General features: G+C 55.0%; 14 non-coding genes across 14 annotated transcripts; all 14 read right to left on the reverse strand.

Moving 5' to 3' along the window:
* Positions 1–436: 436 nt before the first annotated feature.
* Positions 437–600, reverse strand: LOC130325612 (U1 spliceosomal RNA). Its single transcript, XR_008870397.1, has one exon. It is a non-coding gene; the product is annotated as a U1 spliceosomal RNA (small nuclear RNA).
* A 750-nt stretch (positions 601–1350) lies between these two features.
* Positions 1351–1514, reverse strand: LOC130325613 (U1 spliceosomal RNA). Its single transcript, XR_008870398.1, has one exon. It is a non-coding gene; the product is annotated as a U1 spliceosomal RNA (small nuclear RNA).
* Positions 1515–2260: 746 nt separating this feature from the next.
* LOC130325614 (U1 spliceosomal RNA) lies at positions 2261–2424 on the reverse strand. The gene has a single exon (XR_008870399.1). It is a non-coding gene; the product is annotated as a U1 spliceosomal RNA (small nuclear RNA).
* A 752-nt stretch (positions 2425–3176) lies between these two features.
* Positions 3177–3340, reverse strand: LOC130325616 (U1 spliceosomal RNA). The gene has a single exon (XR_008870401.1). It is a non-coding gene; the product is annotated as a U1 spliceosomal RNA (small nuclear RNA).
* Positions 3341–4060: 720 nt separating this feature from the next.
* Positions 4061–4224, reverse strand: LOC130325617 (U1 spliceosomal RNA). Its single transcript, XR_008870402.1, has one exon. It is a non-coding gene; the product is annotated as a U1 spliceosomal RNA (small nuclear RNA).
* Positions 4225–4973: 749 nt separating this feature from the next.
* LOC130325618 (U1 spliceosomal RNA) lies at positions 4974–5137 on the reverse strand. Its single transcript, XR_008870403.1, has one exon. It is a non-coding gene; the product is annotated as a U1 spliceosomal RNA (small nuclear RNA).
* Positions 5138–5908: 771 nt separating this feature from the next.
* LOC130325619 (U1 spliceosomal RNA) lies at positions 5909–6072 on the reverse strand. Its single transcript, XR_008870404.1, has one exon. It is a non-coding gene; the product is annotated as a U1 spliceosomal RNA (small nuclear RNA).
* Positions 6073–6827: 755 nt separating this feature from the next.
* LOC130325620 (U1 spliceosomal RNA) lies at positions 6828–6991 on the reverse strand. The gene has a single exon (XR_008870405.1). It is a non-coding gene; the product is annotated as a U1 spliceosomal RNA (small nuclear RNA).
* A 750-nt stretch (positions 6992–7741) lies between these two features.
* On the reverse strand, positions 7742–7905 carry LOC130325621 (U1 spliceosomal RNA). The gene has a single exon (XR_008870406.1). It is a non-coding gene; the product is annotated as a U1 spliceosomal RNA (small nuclear RNA).
* Positions 7906–8655: 750 nt separating this feature from the next.
* LOC130325623 (U1 spliceosomal RNA) lies at positions 8656–8819 on the reverse strand. Its single transcript, XR_008870407.1, has one exon. It is a non-coding gene; the product is annotated as a U1 spliceosomal RNA (small nuclear RNA).
* A 746-nt stretch (positions 8820–9565) lies between these two features.
* On the reverse strand, positions 9566–9729 carry LOC130325624 (U1 spliceosomal RNA). The gene has a single exon (XR_008870408.1). It is a non-coding gene; the product is annotated as a U1 spliceosomal RNA (small nuclear RNA).
* A 748-nt stretch (positions 9730–10477) lies between these two features.
* On the reverse strand, positions 10478–10641 carry LOC130325625 (U1 spliceosomal RNA). Its single transcript, XR_008870409.1, has one exon. It is a non-coding gene; the product is annotated as a U1 spliceosomal RNA (small nuclear RNA).
* A 748-nt stretch (positions 10642–11389) lies between these two features.
* LOC130325626 (U1 spliceosomal RNA) lies at positions 11390–11553 on the reverse strand. The gene has a single exon (XR_008870410.1). It is a non-coding gene; the product is annotated as a U1 spliceosomal RNA (small nuclear RNA).
* Positions 11554–12294: 741 nt separating this feature from the next.
* On the reverse strand, positions 12295–12457 carry LOC130325628 (U1 spliceosomal RNA). The gene has a single exon (XR_008870412.1). It is a non-coding gene; the product is annotated as a U1 spliceosomal RNA (small nuclear RNA).
* Positions 12458–12503: the final 46 nt, after the last annotated feature.

Below are 12503 nucleotides of genomic sequence, written 5' to 3' on the forward strand. Positions count from 1 at the left end.
CTACAAGGAGGAAGGCTCAGGGCTGCATACGGAGGAAAGGAGGTTAGGAAGTCAAGCTGAAAGGCATACACACACACACACACACACACACACACACACACACACACACACAACACACACAACACAACACAACACAACACAACACAACTTCAAGAAAATAAATGGACCGGCCGGGATGGATGGCACTGCAGATTGACCACAAGGGGGAGACGCAGGCCCATGGATGAATGAAAGCAAAGCACCCGCACACACTCGATTCTCGCACGGAGGCTCAACCATCGCACCCCACGGTGTGCTCAGCCCTGAAGATCACCCAAACACAGCAGGAAAACTCGACTGATAAAATGTGGAGGAGGAGAAGAAGATGGAGCAGGCGCACCACTTCTGCAGCCACCCAGGGCACAACAGACGAGCACTATTTTTGACCAGAGGAAATCAGGGGAAAGCGCGAACGCAGTCCCCCACTACCACAAATTATGCAGTCGAGTTTCCCGCATTTGGGGAAATCGCAGGGGTCAGCACACCCGGAGTGCAATGGATGAGCCTCACCCTGGGAGAACCACCTTAGTGATCATGGTATCTCCCCTGCCAGGTAAGTATGAGTTGTTCGGCGCCTAGCCGGAGAGGCGCCCCTCGGACGCAGACCACCTCCATTGGTGCGATTTCGGCTCCTTTCCCTCATGGTTTTGGTTTGGGGGAGGGGGGCCAGTACAGTTGCAGAACATACAGATACAAGTGGAGAAGGGTGGAGACCCTGACCCACCCCCCGCGACTAAGGCGTCCCAAGGGTCCGGATTCACTTTGCGGCGTGCATCACAACACTGCAAAGACGCCACAGACAGACACAAAACTGGATATTTGCATGGATGGGCGGTGCGGTGCAGCCGCTCGCTCACAGTCTCAACATTGCCACGCCTACAAGGAGGAAGGCTCAGGGCTGCATACGGAGGAAAGGAGGTTAGGAAGTCAAGCTGAAAGGCATACACACACACACACACACACACACACACACACACACACACACAACACAACACAACACAACACAACACAACACAACACAACTTCAAGAAAATAAATGGACCGGCCGGGATGGATGGCACTGCAGATTGACCACAAGGGGGAGACGCAGGCCCATGGATGAATGAAAGCAAAGCACCCGCACACACTCGATTCTCGCACGGAGGCTCAACCATCGCACCCCACGGTGTGCTCAGCCCTGAAGATCACCCAAACACAGCAGGAAAACTCGACTGATAAAATGTGGAGGAGGAGAAGAAGATGGAGCAGGCGCACCACTTCTGCAGCCACCCAGGGCACAACAGACGAGCACTATTTTTGACCAGAGGAAATCAGGGGAAAGCGCGAACGCAGTCCCCCACTACCACAAATTATGCAGTCGAGTTTCCCGCATTTGGGGAAATCGCAGGGGTCAGCACACCCGGAGTGCAATGGATGAGCCTCACCCTGGGAGAACCACCTTAGTGATCATGGTATCTCCCCTGCCAGGTAAGTATGAGTTGTTCGGCGCCTAGCCGGAGAGGCGCCCCTCGGACGCAGACCACCTCCATTGGTGCGATTTCGGCTCCTTTCCCTCATGGTTTTGGTTTGGGGGAGGGGGGCCAGTACAGTTGCAGAACATACAGATACAAGTGGAGAAGGGTGGAGACCCTGACCCACCCCCCGCGACTAAGGCGTCCCAAGGGTCCGGATTCACTTTGCGGCGTGCATCACAACACTGCAAAGACGCCACAGACAGACACAAAACTGGATATTTGCATGGATGGGCGGTGCGGTGCAGCCGCTCGCTCACAGTCTCAACATTGCCACGCCTACAAGGAGGAAGGCTCAGGGCTGCATACGGAGGAAAGGAGGTTAGGAAGTCAAGCTGAAAGGCATACACACACACACACACACACACACACACACACACACACAACACAACACAACACAACACAACACAACACAACACAACTTCAAGAAAATAAATGGACCGGCCGGGATGGATGGCACTGCAGATTGACCACAAGGGGGAGACGCAGGCCCATGGATGAATGAAAGCAAAGCACCCGCACACACTCGATTCTCGCACGGAGGCTCAACCATCGCACCCCACGGTGTGCTCAGCCCTGAAGATCACCCAAACACAGCAGGAAAACTCGACTGATAAAATGTGGAGGAGGAGAAGAAGATGGAGCAGGCGCACCACTTCTGCAGCCACCCAGGGCACAACAGACGAGCACTATTTTTGACCAGAGGAAATCAGGGGAAAGCGCGAACGCAGTCCCCCACTACCACAAATTATGCAGTCGAGTTTCCCGCATTTGGGGAAATCGCAGGGGTCAGCACACCCGGAGTGCAATGGATGAGCCTCACCCTGGGAGAACCACCTTAGTGATCATGGTATCTCCCCTGCCAGGTAAGTATGAGTTGTTCGGCGCCTAGCCGGAGAGGCGCCCCTCGGACGCAGACCACCTCCATTGGTGCGATTTCGGCTCCTTTCCCTCATGGTTTTGGTTTGGGGGAGGGGGGCCAGTACAGTTGCAGAACATACAGATACAAGTGGAGAAGGGTGGAGACCCTGACCCACCCCCCGCGACTAAGGCGTCCCAAGGGTCCGGATTCACTTTGCGGCGTGCATCACAACACTGCAAAGACGCCACAGACAGACACAAAACTGGATATTTGCATGGATGGGCGGTGCGGTGCAGCCGCTCGCTCACAGTCTCAACATTGCCACGCCTACAAGGAGGAAGGCTCAGGGCTGCATACGGAGGAAAGGAGGTTAGGAAGTCAAGCTGAAAGGCATACACACACACACACACACACACACACACACACACACACACACACAACACAACACAACACAACACAACACAACACAACACAACTTCAAGAAAATAAATGGACCGGCCGGGATGGATGGCACTGCAGATTGACCACAAGGGGGAGACGCAGGCCCATGGATGAATGAAAGCAAAGCACCCGCACACACTCGATTCTCGCACGGAGGCTCAACCATCGCACCCCACGGTGTGCTCAGCCCTGAAGATCACCCAAACACAGCAGGAAAACTCGACTGATAAAATGTGGAGGAGGAGAAGAAGATGGAGCAGGCGCACCACTTCTGCAGCCACCCAGGGCACAACAGACGAGCACTATTTTTGACCAGAGGAAATCAGGGGAAAGCGCGAACGCAGTCCCCCACTACCACAAATTATGCAGTCGAGTTTCCCGCATTTGGGGAAATCGCAGGGGTCAGCACACCCGGAGTGCAATGGATGAGCCTCACCCTGGGAGAACCACCTTAGTGATCATGGTATCTCCCCTGCCAGGTAAGTATGAGTTGTTCGGCGCCTAGCCGGAGAGGCGCCCCTCGGACGCAGACCACCTCCATTGGTGCGATTTCGGCTCCTTTCCCTCATGGTTTTGGTTTGGGGGAGGGGGGCCAGTACAGTTGCAGAACATACAGATACAAGTGGAGAAGGGTGGAGACCCTGACCCACCCCCCGCGACTAAGGCGTCCCAAGGGTCCGGATTCACTTTGCGGCGTGCATCACAACACTGCAAAGACGCCACAGACAGACACAAAACTGGATATTTGCATGGATGGGCGGTGCGGTGCAGCCGCTCGCTCACAGTCTCAACATTGCCACGCCTACAAGGAGGAAGGCTCAGGGCTGCATACGGAGGAAAGGAGGTTAGGAAGTCAAGCTGAAAGGCATACACACACACACAACACAACACAACACAACACAACACAACACAACACAACTTCAAGAAAATAAATGGACCGGCCGGGATGGATGGCACTGCAGATTGACCACAAGGGGGAGACGCAGGCCCATGGATGAATGAAAGCAAAGCACCCGCACACACTCGATTCTCGCACGGAGGCTCAACCATCGCACCCCACGGTGTGCTCAGCCCTGAAGATCACCCAAACACAGCAGGAAAACTCGACTGATAAAATGTGGAGGAGGAGAAGAAGATGGAGCAGGCGCACCACTTCTGCAGCCACCCAGGGCACAACAGACGAGCACTATTTTTGACCAGAGGAAATCAGGGGAAAGCGCGAACGCAGTCCCCCACTACCACAAATTATGCAGTCGAGTTTCCCGCATTTGGGGAAATCGCAGGGGTCAGCACACCCGGAGTGCAATGGATGAGCCTCACCCTGGGAGAACCACCTTAGTGATCATGGTATCTCCCCTGCCAGGTAAGTATGAGTTGTTCGGCGCCTAGCCGGAGAGGCGCCCCTCGGACGCAGACCACCTCCATTGGTGCGATTTCGGCTCCTTTCCCTCATGGTTTTGGTTTGGGGGAGGGGGGCCAGTACAGTTGCAGAACATACAGATACAAGTGGAGAAGGGTGGAGACCCTGACCCACCCCCCGCGACTAAGGCGTCCCAAGGGTCCGGATTCACTTTGCGGCGTGCATCACAACACTGCAAAGACGCCACAGACAGACACAAAACTGGATATTTGCATGGATGGGCGGTGCGGTGCAGCCGCTCGCTCACAGTCTCAACATTGCCACGCCTACAAGGAGGAAGGCTCAGGGCTGCATACGGAGGAAAGGAGGTTAGGAAGTCAAGCTGAAAGGCATACACACACACACACACACACACACACACACACACACACACACACACAACACAACACAACACAACACAACACAACACAACTTCAAGAAAATAAATGGACCGGCCGGGATGGATGGCACTGCAGATTGACCACAAGGGGGAGACGCAGGCCCATGGATGAATGAAAGCAAAGCACCCGCACACACTCGATTCTCGCACGGAGGCTCAACCATCGCACCCCACGGTGTGCTCAGCCCTGAAGATCACCCAAACACAGCAGGAAAACTCGACTGATAAAATGTGGAGGAGGAGAAGAAGATGGAGCAGGCGCACCACTTCTGCAGCCACCCAGGGCACAACAGACGAGCACTATTTTTGACCAGAGGAAATCAGGGGAAAGCGCGAACGCAGTCCCCCACTACCACAAATTATGCAGTCGAGTTTCCCGCATTTGGGGAAATCGCAGGGGTCAGCACACCCGGAGTGCAATGGATGAGCCTCACCCTGGGAGAACCACCTTAGTGATCATGGTATCTCCCCTGCCAGGTAAGTATGAGTTGTTCGGCGCCTAGCCGGAGAGGCGCCCCTCGGACGCAGACCACCTCCATTGGTGCGATTTCGGCTCCTTTCCCTCATGGTTTTGGTTTGGGGGAGGGGGGCCAGTACAGTTGCAGAACATACAGATACAAGTGGAGAAGGGTGGAGACCCTGACCCACCCCCCGCGACTAAGGCGTCCCAAGGGTCCGGATTCACTTTGCGGCGTGCATCACAACACTGCAAAGACGCCACAGACAGACACAAAACTGGATATTTGCATGGATGGGCGGTGCGGTGCAGCCGCTCGCTCACAGTCTCAACATTGCCACGCCTACAAGGAGGAAGGCTCAGGGCTGCATACGGAGGAAAGGAGGTTAGGAAGTCAAGCTGAAAGGCATACACACACACACACACACACACACACACACACACACACACACAACACAACACAACACAACACAACACAACACAACACAACTTCAAGAAAATAAATGGACCGGCCGGGATGGATGGCACTGCAGATTGACCACAAGGCACTGCAGATTGACCACAAGGGGGAGACGCAGGCCCATGGATGAATGAAAGCAAAGCACCCGCACACACTCGATTCTCGCACGGAGGCTCAACCATCGCACCCCACGGTGTGCTCAGCCCTGAAGATCACCCAAACACAGCAGGAAAACTCGACTGATAAAATGTGGAGGAGGAGAAGAAGATGGAGCAGGCGCACCACTTCTGCAGCCACCCAGGGCACAACAGACGAGCACTATTTTTGACCAGAGGAAATCAGGGGAAAGCGCGAACGCAGTCCCCCACTACCACAAATTATGCAGTCGAGTTTCCCGCATTTGGGGAAATCGCAGGGGTCAGCACACCCGGAGTGCAATGGATGAGCCTCACCCTGGGAGAACCACCTTAGTGATCATGGTATCTCCCCTGCCAGGTAAGTATGAGTTGTTCGGCGCCTAGCCGGAGAGGCGCCCCTCGGACGCAGACCACCTCCATTGGTGCGATTTCGGCTCCTTTCCCTCATGGTTTTGGTTTGGGGGAGGGGGGCCAGTACAGTTGCAGAACATACAGATACAAGTGGAGAAGGGTGGAGACCCTGACCCACCCCCCGCGACTAAGGCGTCCCAAGGGTCCGGATTCACTTTGCGGCGTGCATCACAACACTGCAAAGACGCCACAGACAGACACAAAACTGGATATTTGCATGGATGGGCGGTGCGGTGCAGCCGCTCGCTCACAGTCTCAACATTGCCACGCCTACAAGGAGGAAGGCTCAGGGCTGCATACGGAGGAAAGGAGGTTAGGAAGTCAAGCTGAAAGGCATACACACACACACACACACACACACACACACACACACACACACAACACAACACAACACAACACAACACAACACAACACAACACAACTTCAAGAAAATAAATGGACCGGCCGGGATGGATGGCACTGCAGATTGACCACAAGGGGGAGACGCAGGCCCATGGATGAATGAAAGCAAAGCACCCGCACACACTCGATTCTCGCACGGAGGCTCAACCATCGCACCCCACGGTGTGCTCAGCCCTGAAGATCACCCAAACACAGCAGGAAAACTCGACTGATAAAATGTGGAGGAGGAGAAGAAGATGGAGCAGGCGCACCACTTCTGCAGCCACCCAGGGCACAACAGACGAGCACTATTTTTGACCAGAGGAAATCAGGGGAAAGCGCGAACGCAGTCCCCCACTACCACAAATTATGCAGTCGAGTTTCCCGCATTTGGGGAAATCGCAGGGGTCAGCACACCCGGAGTGCAATGGATGAGCCTCACCCTGGGAGAACCACCTTAGTGATCATGGTATCTCCCCTGCCAGGTAAGTATGAGTTGTTCGGCGCCTAGCCGGAGAGGCGCCCCTCGGACGCAGACCACCTCCATTGGTGCGATTTCGGCTCCTTTCCCTCATGGTTTTGGTTTGGGGGAGGGGGGCCAGTACAGTTGCAGAACATACAGATACAAGTGGAGAAGGGTGGAGACCCTGACCCACCCCCCGCGACTAAGGCGTCCCAAGGGTCCGGATTCACTTTGCGGCGTGCATCACAACACTGCAAAGACGCCACAGACAGACACAAAACTGGATATTTGCATGGATGGGCGGTGCGGTGCAGCCGCTCGCTCACAGTCTCAACATTGCCACGCCTACAAGGAGGAAGGCTCAGGGCTGCATACGGAGGAAAGGAGGTTAGGAAGTCAAGCTGAAAGGCATACACACACACACACACACACACACACACACACACACACACACAACACAACACAACACAACACAACACAACACAACACAACTTCAAGAAAATAAATGGACCGGCCGGGATGGATGGCACTGCAGATTGACCACAAGGGGGAGACGCAGGCCCATGGATGAATGAAAGCAAAGCACCCGCACACACTCGATTCTCGCACGGAGGCTCAACCATCGCACCCCACGGTGTGCTCAGCCCTGAAGATCACCCAAACACAGCAGGAAAACTCGACTGATAAAATGTGGAGGAGGAGAAGAAGATGGAGCAGGCGCACCACTTCTGCAGCCACCCAGGGCACAACAGACGAGCACTATTTTTGACCAGAGGAAATCAGGGGAAAGCGCGAACGCAGTCCCCCACTACCACAAATTATGCAGTCGAGTTTCCCGCATTTGGGGAAATCGCAGGGGTCAGCACACCCGGAGTGCAATGGATGAGCCTCACCCTGGGAGAACCACCTTAGTGATCATGGTATCTCCCCTGCCAGGTAAGTATGAGTTGTTCGGCGCCTAGCCGGAGAGGCGCCCCTCGGACGCAGACCACCTCCATTGGTGCGATTTCGGCTCCTTTCCCTCATGGTTTTGGTTTGGGGGAGGGGGGCCAGTACAGTTGCAGAACATACAGATACAAGTGGAGAAGGGTGGAGACCCTGACCCACCCCCCGCGACTAAGGCGTCCCAAGGGTCCGGATTCACTTTGCGGCGTGCATCACAACACTGCAAAGACGCCACAGACAGACACAAAACTGGATATTTGCATGGATGGGCGGTGCGGTGCAGCCGCTCGCTCACAGTCTCAACATTGCCACGCCTACAAGGAGGAAGGCTCAGGGCTGCATACGGAGGAAAGGAGGTTAGGAAGTCAAGCTGAAAGGCATACACACACACACACACACACACACACACACACACACACACACAACACAACACAACACAACACAACACAACACAACACAACTTCAAGAAAATAAATGGACCGGCCGGGATGGATGGCACTGCAGATTGACCACAAGGGGGAGACGCAGGCCCATGGATGAATGAAAGCAAAGCACCCGCACACACTCGATTCTCGCACGGAGGCTCAACCATCGCACCCCACGGTGTGCTCAGCCCTGAAGATCACCCAAACACAGCAGGAAAACTCGACTGATAAAATGTGGAGGAGGAGAAGAAGATGGAGCAGGCGCACCACTTCTGCAGCCACCCAGGGCACAACAGACGAGCACTATTTTTGACCAGAGGAAATCAGGGGAAAGCGCGAACGCAGTCCCCCACTACCACAAATTATGCAGTCGAGTTTCCCGCATTTGGGGAAATCGCAGGGGTCAGCACACCCGGAGTGCAATGGATGAGCCTCACCCTGGGAGAACCACCTTAGTGATCATGGTATCTCCCCTGCCAGGTAAGTATGAGTTGTTCGGCGCCTAGCCGGAGAGGCGCCCCTCGGACGCAGACCACCTCCATTGGTGCGATTTCGGCTCCTTTCCCTCATGGTTTTGGTTTGGGGGAGGGGGGCCAGTACAGTTGCAGAACATACAGATACAAGTGGAGAAGGGTGGAGACCCTGACCCACCCCCCGCGACTAAGGCGTCCCAAGGGTCCGGATTCACTTTGCGGCGTGCATCACAACACTGCAAAGACGCCACAGACAGACACAAAACTGGATATTTGCATGGATGGGCGGTGCGGTGCAGCCGCTCGCTCACAGTCTCAACATTGCCACGCCTACAAGGAGGAAGGCTCAGGGCTGCATACGGAGGAAAGGAGGTTAGGAAGTCAAGCTGAAAGGCATACACACACACACACACACACACACACACACACACACACAACACAACACAACACAACACAACACAACACAACACAACTTCAAGAAAATAAATGGACCGGCCGGGATGGATGGCACTGCAGATTGACCACAAGGGGGAGACGCAGGCCCATGGATGAATGAAAGCAAAGCACCCGCACACACTCGATTCTCGCACGGAGGCTCAACCATCGCACCCCACGGTGTGCTCAGCCCTGAAGATCACCCAAACACAGCAGGAAAACTCGACTGATAAAATGTGGAGGAGGAGAAGAAGATGGAGCAGGCGCACCACTTCTGCAGCCACCCAGGGCACAACAGACGAGCACTATTTTTGACCAGAGGAAATCAGGGGAAAGCGCGAACGCAGTCCCCCACTACCACAAATTATGCAGTCGAGTTTCCCGCATTTGGGGAAATCGCAGGGGTCAGCACACCCGGAGTGCAATGGATGAGCCTCACCCTGGGAGAACCACCTTAGTGATCATGGTATCTCCCCTGCCAGGTAAGTATGAGTTGTTCGGCGCCTAGCCGGAGAGGCGCCCCTCGGACGCAGACCACCTCCATTGGTGCGATTTCGGCTCCTTTCCCTCATGGTTTTGGTTTGGGGGAGGGGGGCCAGTACAGTTGCAGAACATACAGATACAAGTGGAGAAGGGTGGAGACCCTGACCCACCCCCCGCGACTAAGGCGTCCCAAGGGTCCGGATTCACTTTGCGGCGTGCATCACAACACTGCAAAGACGCCACAGACAGACACAAAACTGGATATTTGCATGGATGGGCGGTGCGGTGCAGCCGCTCGCTCACAGTCTCAACATTGCCACGCCTACAAGGAGGAAGGCTCAGGGCTGCATACGGAGGAAAGGAGGTTAGGAAGTCAAGCTGAAAGGCATACACACACACACACACACACACACACACACACACACACACAACACAACACAACACAACACAACACAACACAACACAACTTCAAGAAAATAAATGGACCGGCCGGGATGGATGGCACTGCAGATTGACCACAAGGGGGAGACGCAGGCCCATGGATGAATGAAAGCAAAGCACCCGCACACACTCGATTCTCGCACGGAGGCTCAACCATCGCACCCCACGGTGTGCTCAGCCCTGAAGATCACCCAAACACAGCAGGAAAACTCGACTGATAAAATGTGGAGGAGGAGAAGAAGATGGAGCAGGCGCACCACTTCTGCAGCCACCCAGGGCACAACAGACGAGCACTATTTTTGACCAGAGGAAATCAGGGGAAAGCGCGAACGCAGTCCCCCACTACCACAAATTATGCAGTCGAGTTTCCCGCATTTGGGGAAATCGCAGGGGTCAGCACACCCGGAGTGCAATGGATGAGCCTCACCCTGGGAGAACCACCTTAGTGATCATGGTATCTCCCCTGCCAGGTAAGTATGAGTTGTTCGGCGCCTAGCCGGAGAGGCGCCCCTCGGACGCAGACCACCTCCATTGGTGCGATTTCGGCTCCTTTCCCTCATGGTTTTGGTTTGGGGGAGGGGGGCCAGTACAGTTGCAGAACATACAGATACAAGTGGAGAAGGGTGGAGACCCTGACCCACCCCCCGCGACTAAGGCGTCCCAAGGGTCCGGATTCACTTTGCGGCGTGCATCACAACACTGCAAAGACGCCACAGACAGACACAAAACTGGATATTTGCATGGATGGGCGGTGCGGTGCAGCCGCTCGCTCACAGTCTCAACATTGCCACGCCTACAAGGAGGAAGGCTCAGGGCTGCATACGGAGGAAAGGAGGTTAGGAAGTCAAGCTGAAAGGCATACACACACACACACACACACACACACACACACACACACAACACAACACAACACAACACAACACAACACAACACAACTTCAAGAAAATAAATGGACCGGCCGGGATGGATGGCACTGCAGATTGACCACAAGGGGGAGACGCAGGCCCATGGATGAATGAAAGCAAAGCACCCGCACACACTCGATTCTCGCACGGAGGCTCAACCATCGCACCCCACGGTGTGTGCTCAGCCCTGAAGATCACCCAAACACAGCAGGAAAACTCGACTGATAAAATGTGGAGGAGGAGAAGAAGATGGAGCAGGCGCACCACTTCTGCAGCCACCCAGGGCACAACAGACGAGCACTATTTTTGACCAGAGGAAATCAGGGGAAAGCGCGAACGCAGTCCCCCACTACCACAAATTATGCAGTCGAGTTTCCCGCATTTGGGGAAATCGCAGGGGTCAGCACACCCGGAGTGCAATGGATGAGCCTCACCCTGGGAGAACCACCTTAGTGATCATGGTATCTCCCCTGCCAGGTAAGTATGAGTTGTTCGGCGCCTAGCCGGAGAGGCGCCCCTCGGACGCAGACCACCTCCATTGGTGCGATTTCGGCTCCTTTCCCTCATGGTTTTGGTTTGGGGGAGGGGGGCCAGTACAGTTGCAGAACATACAGATACAAGTGGAGAAGGGTGGAGACCCTGACCCACCCCCCGCGACTAAGGCGTCCAAGGGTCCGGATTCACTTTGCGGCGTGCATCACAACACTGCAAAGACGCCACAGACAGACACAAAACTGGATATTTGCATGGATGGGCGGTGCGGTGCAGCCGCTCGCTCACAGTCTCAACATTGCCACGCCTACAAGGAGGAAGGCTCAGGGCTGCATACGGAGGAAAGGAGGTTAGGAAGTCAAGCTGAAAGGCATACACACACACACACACACACACACACACACACACAACACAACACAACACAACACAACACAACACAACACAACTTCAAGAAAATAAATGGACCGGCCGGGATGGATGGCACTGCAGATTGACCACAAGGGGGAGACGCAGGCCCATGGATGAATGAAAGCAAAGCACCCGCACACACTCGATTCTCGCACGGAGGCTCAACCATCGCACCCCACGGTGTGCTCAGCCCTGAAGATCACCCAAACACAGCAGGAAAACTCGACTGATAAAATGTGGAGGAGGAGAAGAAGATGGAGCAGGCGCACCACTTCTGCAGCCACCCAGGGCACAACAGACGAGCACTATTTTTGACCAGAGGAAATCAGGGGAAAGCGCGAACGCAGTCCCCCACTACCACAAATTATGCAGTCGAGTTTCCCGCATTTGGGGAAATCGCAGGGGTCAGCACACCCGGAGTGCAATGGATGAGCCTCACCCTGGGAGAACCACCTTAGTGATCATGGTATCTCCCTGCCAGGTAAGTATGAGTTGTTCGGCGCCTAGCCGGAGAGGCGCCCCTCGGACGCAGACC

Source organism: Hyla sarda, unplaced genomic scaffold (genome assembly GCF_029499605.1).
Source record: "Hyla sarda isolate aHylSar1 unplaced genomic scaffold, aHylSar1.hap1 scaffold_2725, whole genome shotgun sequence".
Taxonomy (NCBI): domain Eukaryota; kingdom Metazoa; phylum Chordata; class Amphibia; order Anura; family Hylidae; genus Hyla; species Hyla sarda.